This window comes from Pelmatolapia mariae, linkage group LG3_W (genome assembly GCF_036321145.2).
Source record: "Pelmatolapia mariae isolate MD_Pm_ZW linkage group LG3_W, Pm_UMD_F_2, whole genome shotgun sequence".
Classification (NCBI taxonomy): Eukaryota; Metazoa; Chordata; class Actinopteri; order Cichliformes; family Cichlidae; genus Pelmatolapia; species Pelmatolapia mariae.
In genome coordinates, this window is record NC_086229.1 from 19725612 (window position 1) to 19732426 (window position 6815).

Genomic DNA, 6815 nt, shown 5'->3' on the forward strand with positions numbered 1-6815 from the left:
ATCATCACAACCATTATAGCCCACATTTTAATAATATGTATGCATTAAGTGCATAGTCATTACATAAATTGCAAAAAAGTGCAATAAACTACAAAAAAAATTGAAAATCGTTTTTGTTTTTTTAACATAAATTTCTAGTTAGAGAAATTTAAGAGGCTTATCCCTCAAAACTGTAAATACAAAAAAGTTGCACAAAATAGTTTCCCACCACAGGAAATTTATTTTAAGTGTCTTCATAGTTTTATTTTTGAAATACACCAATTTTTATATACTGCAGGAAAACCGAAAATAAATATTATAATGCAAATTTGCAAAAAAAAACCAGCATATGCATCAAAATAAACTATTTCCAGCAGTGCAATATGAGTCCTAAGCATCCCAGAAACGACACAGAAAGTCATAAAGTAAAACATAACTTTTAAAAAACTACATTTCCGCAAAATGACGTGACTTCCGGTTTCGGGCAGGTCACGGCGGACATGCGATAGTTCACGCTGATGGACGTAGGAAGTGTTACGAACAGCTGATCGGATCGGCAAAGCGTGTTTCTGGAATATTATGTTTTTGTTGCTGCAAGCGCTTTTTATGCAGTTTTTGCAAAGCTTTATGTGGAAGGAAACTGTGACCTCGGACAAACTGATGGCATAAGTTCTAAGTACAACTCCTCCGGTTTCATATGCAAAAAAAATTATTGCGCTAGCTTACGTGGTTGCAGTGCTACTGGGATTTAAAAATAGTTACGCAAAACGGAGCGTGCCCGCGCCGACCGGCTTTAAAGGGTTAAAGCTGTAATCCATAGTTTGAACTTGTCACAGTAACCTAAAAAAAATGCTAAATGGTGTAGATAATTGTTGTATACTGTGTTTACAGTAGGCTAATATGACTTATGCTTGAATGCCAACTACACCTACATTGACCTACATTGCATTAATGTCTGTAAAACTTCATGCTGAGCAGGGGAGGGAGGGGGAACAAAAAGGGATTTATCTTACATTGTATGTTGTGTAGGCATAACAACCTTTCCCTAAACTGGCCTGTTGGTTTTTATTTTTAGCCTTTTGTAGCGTTGAGTCTGTTTTCCCTGCGCGTGACTAGTAGGAGGTGTGGCTTTCAGCTCCTTCAAGAAGCAGAGGGGGAGTGGGGGATTAGGCCTTTAAAATGTCAAATTCTCCTCCTCCTGTCCTCAGTGACATTACTTTACGGACTACTGCTTTAACATGCTTAAAGATCCAAACTATACTCTGATGACTAATAACACCAAAACATCATTCCCATTGGGGGCTTCAGCGTCTTTTTCCATACACCAAAAAACTGCACCTTCTGGCAGAAATCTTGCCATCTTCCCTTCAGTTCATTGATGAAGTTGGCATTTTCTTTATCCAAAATGCGATGAAGCTCCTCCATCACCTATAAAATATTCAGCATACCAATACAAACATGTCAATGCATCACTGAGGAGCAAGAAGTTGGTATGATAAACATTGTTTGGTTTGAATCACGTGGATTCAACAATGACTTACATGTCCAATGTCCTTGAAGCAAGGATATGCTTCTAGAACCTTTTTGTGTCTGTCCTCCTCGCGAATAGTATTTGAATCAATGAATGCTCTTCTGGCTGAAAATTCCAAATCCAGGAGCTGAGAGACATCCTGGTGGTTTGGGTTTTTTCTTTTAAACAAAGTTTGTAGGGTCTTGTAGTGTTTGGCCAAGGTTGCTGGACAGTGGGTGTCTGGACTGTTGATATCTGCATGCTTGTTTGCTGCAAGACACATAATTACATAAATAATGTCTCTCACTTTAAAAAAAATCTTATGTCATTAAAATGACAAATGTCAGAAATATGCCATAAAAAATATAGACTATACTTTAATGGAGTTAAATCTTTAAAAAAAAAAAAAAAAAACTACAGCTCTGAACTTAACTATTAAATACTTATTCATTTTTCAAAATATCTACCATTTAAATGCCAATTTACATATGGTCATGCAATCATATACAATTATATGTAGGCACACAAGTGCACTCCTACAAAGATGTGCACACACACACACACACACAGTCATGAGGCAGTTGGATGGACTCACTCTTAGGACTTGGCAGGGTAGAGGGTTCTTCTTCAAGTAGATTTTGTGCTTTCCTTTTTCCTTAAAGACATAGCAAAGAGATATTTTGTGTCAGGGTAATACATTTTAAAAATTAGTTTGGAACCTAAATTAAAAAAACAGTTAAAAAGAGAAAAAAAGCCTCTAGTGAGGCACATTGTTTTTTAAAAACATTACTTTACATGATATACTGAGTGGTTATAGACAGTGATGTTGCACAGACATACTATAAAACACACCACAGTACCCAGCTCTTTAAATTTATAATATACTGGCTTTTATTAATAGCAATACTTTATTAACATTAACACAGAAATGTTAATAAACTGATGATAAAACAGGAAAAATGTGATGTAGTTATCATTTTCTGATGCCCATTTTAAAGCCTTTTACTTCTGTCATGTCAGGACTGCCATCTTGACTCAATATGCAGGTATATTTGTTTTATTTTTTTATGATGACCACACAGTGACCAGTTTGTAAATGTAAAGTTGAAACTCACCTTCTAACTCACTTGTTTTACTGGCCGACTCTGGGCTGCTCCTCCCTTCTGTGGACAGATCCAGAATGATTGTCGAGTCACTTGAATCCATTTCTTCTACGTCACTTGGCTGATCAAGACGTCGCCTCTTGGCAGAGCTGCAAAGATTAGTCAGTTAATCAATTAGTTATCAACTATAAACTCAATCAATTCATATCTTTATTTGTATAGCCATTTTCATATATACAAAGTGTAACACAAAGTGCTTCTTCCTTTCATGCTAAAACAGGTGAGGAAACTAAAGGCAACTTCCAACCACTTGATTGATCATTTTGGATCACTTCTTTCTTTCTGTCTTTAATAAAATGCCCAAACATGATTTTAGCTTTTTAAATGACTTTTTTGTTTTTGTTTGTCCTCTATCGTTGAAATTAAAATTGTCAGGTTGTGGACAAAAGAAGACTTTTTAGGAAAAACTTTCACCACTTTCAGACATCACACTGACTAAACAACTTATCAATTAATGAGGAAAATGAATAACAGAATTATCACTGCTAAAATTTAAATTAATTAGTTGCAGCCTTACCTCTTTGAATGTCTCCCATCTGGAGTGGCTTTTTGGGGGGATCTCACATTTTGCAGTCTTTTGTTTAGCTGTGTGTACACGGTAACCTGTATAGGACATTTAATACATTTTTCCAACCACTACTAAAATGTCCAACATGAAACACTTTGGTATTGAAGTGGATGCATTTCACTTACCCATGTATTCTTGATGCCTTGGTCCTGTAGCATAGGGTAGTACTGCACTATTCTCTTTGCCATTGCTGTGATTTCTGGTTTTGATGGGTATCTATGCGACTCTCCATCCCCTTTTGCCCTCAGGATTGCAATCATACTAGTCATGGTGTTTCGGATGAGCCGACATCTGAGCTCCTTTGACATTTTGCAGCTGCGCTCTTCACCTTTCTTTGACAACTCAAAGTATTGTTGGCGAACTTGCTCAAGCTCGGTGTCAGTGTGCAATACATATTCTGGATAGAATAACTTCACAACCTTTTCAGGGCTTGTGCACTTTGCAGGAGTTGCATTTACAGTAGTGGATGTCTGTTGCTTGGGTGACTCATTAATGGAGGAGCTGCTTGAAGATTTTGAGTCATCTTGGCCAGATTCCTGTAAAATAAAGAATAATGAATAAAAGCAAAATGCAACATTTTTTTTGGGGGGGGGGGCAATAGTGAAGAGCGATTCAACTCTGCCCACGGTTAAACTAGTTGTAATCGGTGGTTTGATCACATTCCAGAGTTGAGAAACCTGATAAACTGATTTGACAATCAGACTGGTTGTTACTCTGCAAGTGTTTTCTATGATGGACAGTGGTTCCTACAACTAAGTGACCATAGACTGACCATGATGTGACTTATTTATCAAAGTTGAGGTTTGCAGATTGATTTATTCAATACCCTAATTTTGATTTTAATTTTGTATTGCACCCTTCAATTCTATATAAGAACATACAAAAGAAAATTCAGGTAACAGTAGTATATGTGGTTTGTAGTATTTTAGTTGTGATTAATCACAGAGTCGTGTTGTGATTAACTGAGTGAATTTTGTTAATCAATTGACAGCCCTCATTAATAGCAGGTTGATAGCAGGTTCATTCCATTATTCCCTTAAAATAAAACAAAAACAAAACAACAAAACAAAAAAATAATTACAAAAGGAACAAAAACACGATGATGCCAATTTTAAGAGGTGGTGAGTGACTGAGAAACTGACCTCCAGTACATCCTGACAGGCACGCCAGACAGCTTTTCTCCGTAAAAAGTTCTCTGGGCCTGGGAAAAGATCCTGCAAGTCTTTACGAGACAGGGTGCCCATCATTCCCTCGCTGATGTTTGCAGGTATGAACACATTGGAAGTAAAACATAGCAAGATGAAATTATGCCCTACAAAGGAAACTGCATGAGAGACGAGACTATGAAAGTTGACACTTCATTAAAATTTTGTTGCTATTGCTAACTAGTTTAGTATAAAAATGTGGATACCTCATTGTCTGCTACTGTTTTTTGTATAGAGCTAATGATCAACATGCTAAAAAAATGTACTTAAGTAAAAGTAGTGTTACTTCAAAATAAAATGAAGTAGAAGAAAAAAGTATTCTCCTCAAAAAAAATTACTTAATTAAATTAAAAACAATATCTGCTGGGCTAACTGCTGTGGAAAAATTCTGTTTACAGACAAACATAAATCATCACACTACTTTAGTAGCATTGTTGACCTCATTTTTTATATATTGGACACTGAATTTTTATCCAGCTTTAGGTATTATTAAAGGAACTGAGCTTTTTTGAATGTAATGGAGTACAGTTACTTCTTTACAAATCTACTCAAGTAAAAGTGAAAAATATAGTGCAGTAAAACTACTCTTAGATTTACTTTCCCCCCCCCAAAAGTTAATCAATTAAATGTAAATTATTAAATGTTACTGAGAACTATCCACCTCTAACGATGAATAAATACACTTGCATAAGTAAAACAAATATCTACAAATATTGCTAAAATGAGAAAATGATCACATGAAATGGAAGGTAGTAAAATTACTTAAACATCATCAACGACATTATTTATAAAAGAATTTAATTTACACACTTCCGTGTTCATACACCTATGTAAAACATAAGTCCATTTAATCTGTTTAAAAATAAAATTTGCATACATTACCCTTTAAAACCGACACTGTGACCTCATCCAGTCCATCCATGCTGTTAGCCTACTTAGCACACTAGTTAGCTTTTTTTGGCGTTAGCTTGCCTCGTGCAGTCACTGTTCGGCTGCAACGTTACACAATATAAACACACCAAAACATTTAAAACTTTCGAAAGGAGTGTAATATGTACAAAAAAATGAGCACTGTATAATACATTTTAACTTACTTCCAATGAAACACGCATGCAAAGAACTCTCGGACAGTAGTGGCAGGCACGTGTCTACATGAACTTAAGATGTCCACCAGATCATTCACGACAGTCAGAAACGAAGTTCGTCTTCAATTTGCCTGACATTTCTTTGGCCCAAAAATCCTAAAAGGATGATTGATTGGTTTTTAAACCAAACAACTGTCTCTGTGCAAAATAACGTTAATTATTATAGGTTAATAAAAAATAATTTAGTTTATAACCCACATTTACGACAATTTAGCAGGCGCGTGTAACCATGGTAACAAGTTATTTTACGGCACAACTGCAGCCCGCGCTACCGAATGAAACATACTAGCTTCCAACATGATTTGGCGTTGCTTTATATGCTACGTGTTTGTAGCATTAACTCTGAGACAACTTTTGAGTCACATTAACACCATGCACAGCCGCAGCCCTGACTTTCGCGTGGTGTGTGGTATTGATGGCTGTCCGAGTGAGTACAGAGTGTATAACTCCTTCTACTATCACGTAAAGCGGACACACGCGCGTCACCTTCTTGGAGTGGAAGAGGATGAGGAGGAAGGATCAACACGCCACGGTTTACCTGGAGCAGGTGAAAGGACAGCCACAATCAACCAAACTAACGCCAGTGAGGGCTCAGTCATCCCCGCACTAACGGTAAGTTATTTTAACACAAGCCGGAGAAACGAGCTGCAGAAGCTGTAACATAATGTTAGCATTTACTTTGGCTGATCCAAGTACGTCCATTAAATGTGTTGTTTTTGACAGACTCATGTTGTTCTTTTATTTTAACAGTGATGAGTGTCGAACTAGTTGCTTCGCTAAATTAAGTAACTCACCTGAAACGTAAATGAGAGCTGTGGCAGAAACGCAAAGCTGCAGTCTTGTCAGACAGGGTTTTTTTTTCAGTCATCCGTTCGCTCCGGTGAATGCATCCAAACTTTGCAGAAAGTCCTATTAGTTTAAAAAAAAAGTTGATATTGTTGAAATACGTGTTGAAATCAGCTGGTAAAAGCCAGTCAGCTAACTGAATAGGTCACTATCATGTTTACACATAATGTGTTCAAGGTCAACTTAGACAATGACTATTAGGCAAAGCAAACCAAAATGACATGTGTTCAGAGTTACTGTCAAAAAAAATTTAAACACAAAAAAATACTCATCTTCACATTAATAAGAGCATTAAAGTCAATATTACTTTTATTGTCAGTATTGGTTATTTTTTTAAAGGTGAAACTACTAAATATAACATATTTCCAATTGTCAGTAACTTGTCCGACAGTAAATAAC

The 6815-nt window shown here is 36.3% G+C and overlaps 1 long non-coding RNA gene across 1 annotated transcript; it reads right to left on the reverse strand.

Moving 5' to 3' along the window:
• Nucleotides 1-2680: 2680 nt before the first annotated feature.
• LOC134621154 (uncharacterized) lies at nt 2681-3568 on the reverse strand. Its single transcript, XR_010573588.1, has 3 exons — nt 3346-3568; nt 3170-3255; nt 2681-2741 (listed from the first exon to the last, which is right to left on the reverse strand). It is a non-coding gene; the product is annotated as an uncharacterized LOC134621154 (long non-coding RNA).
• Nucleotides 3569-6815: the final 3247 nt, after the last annotated feature.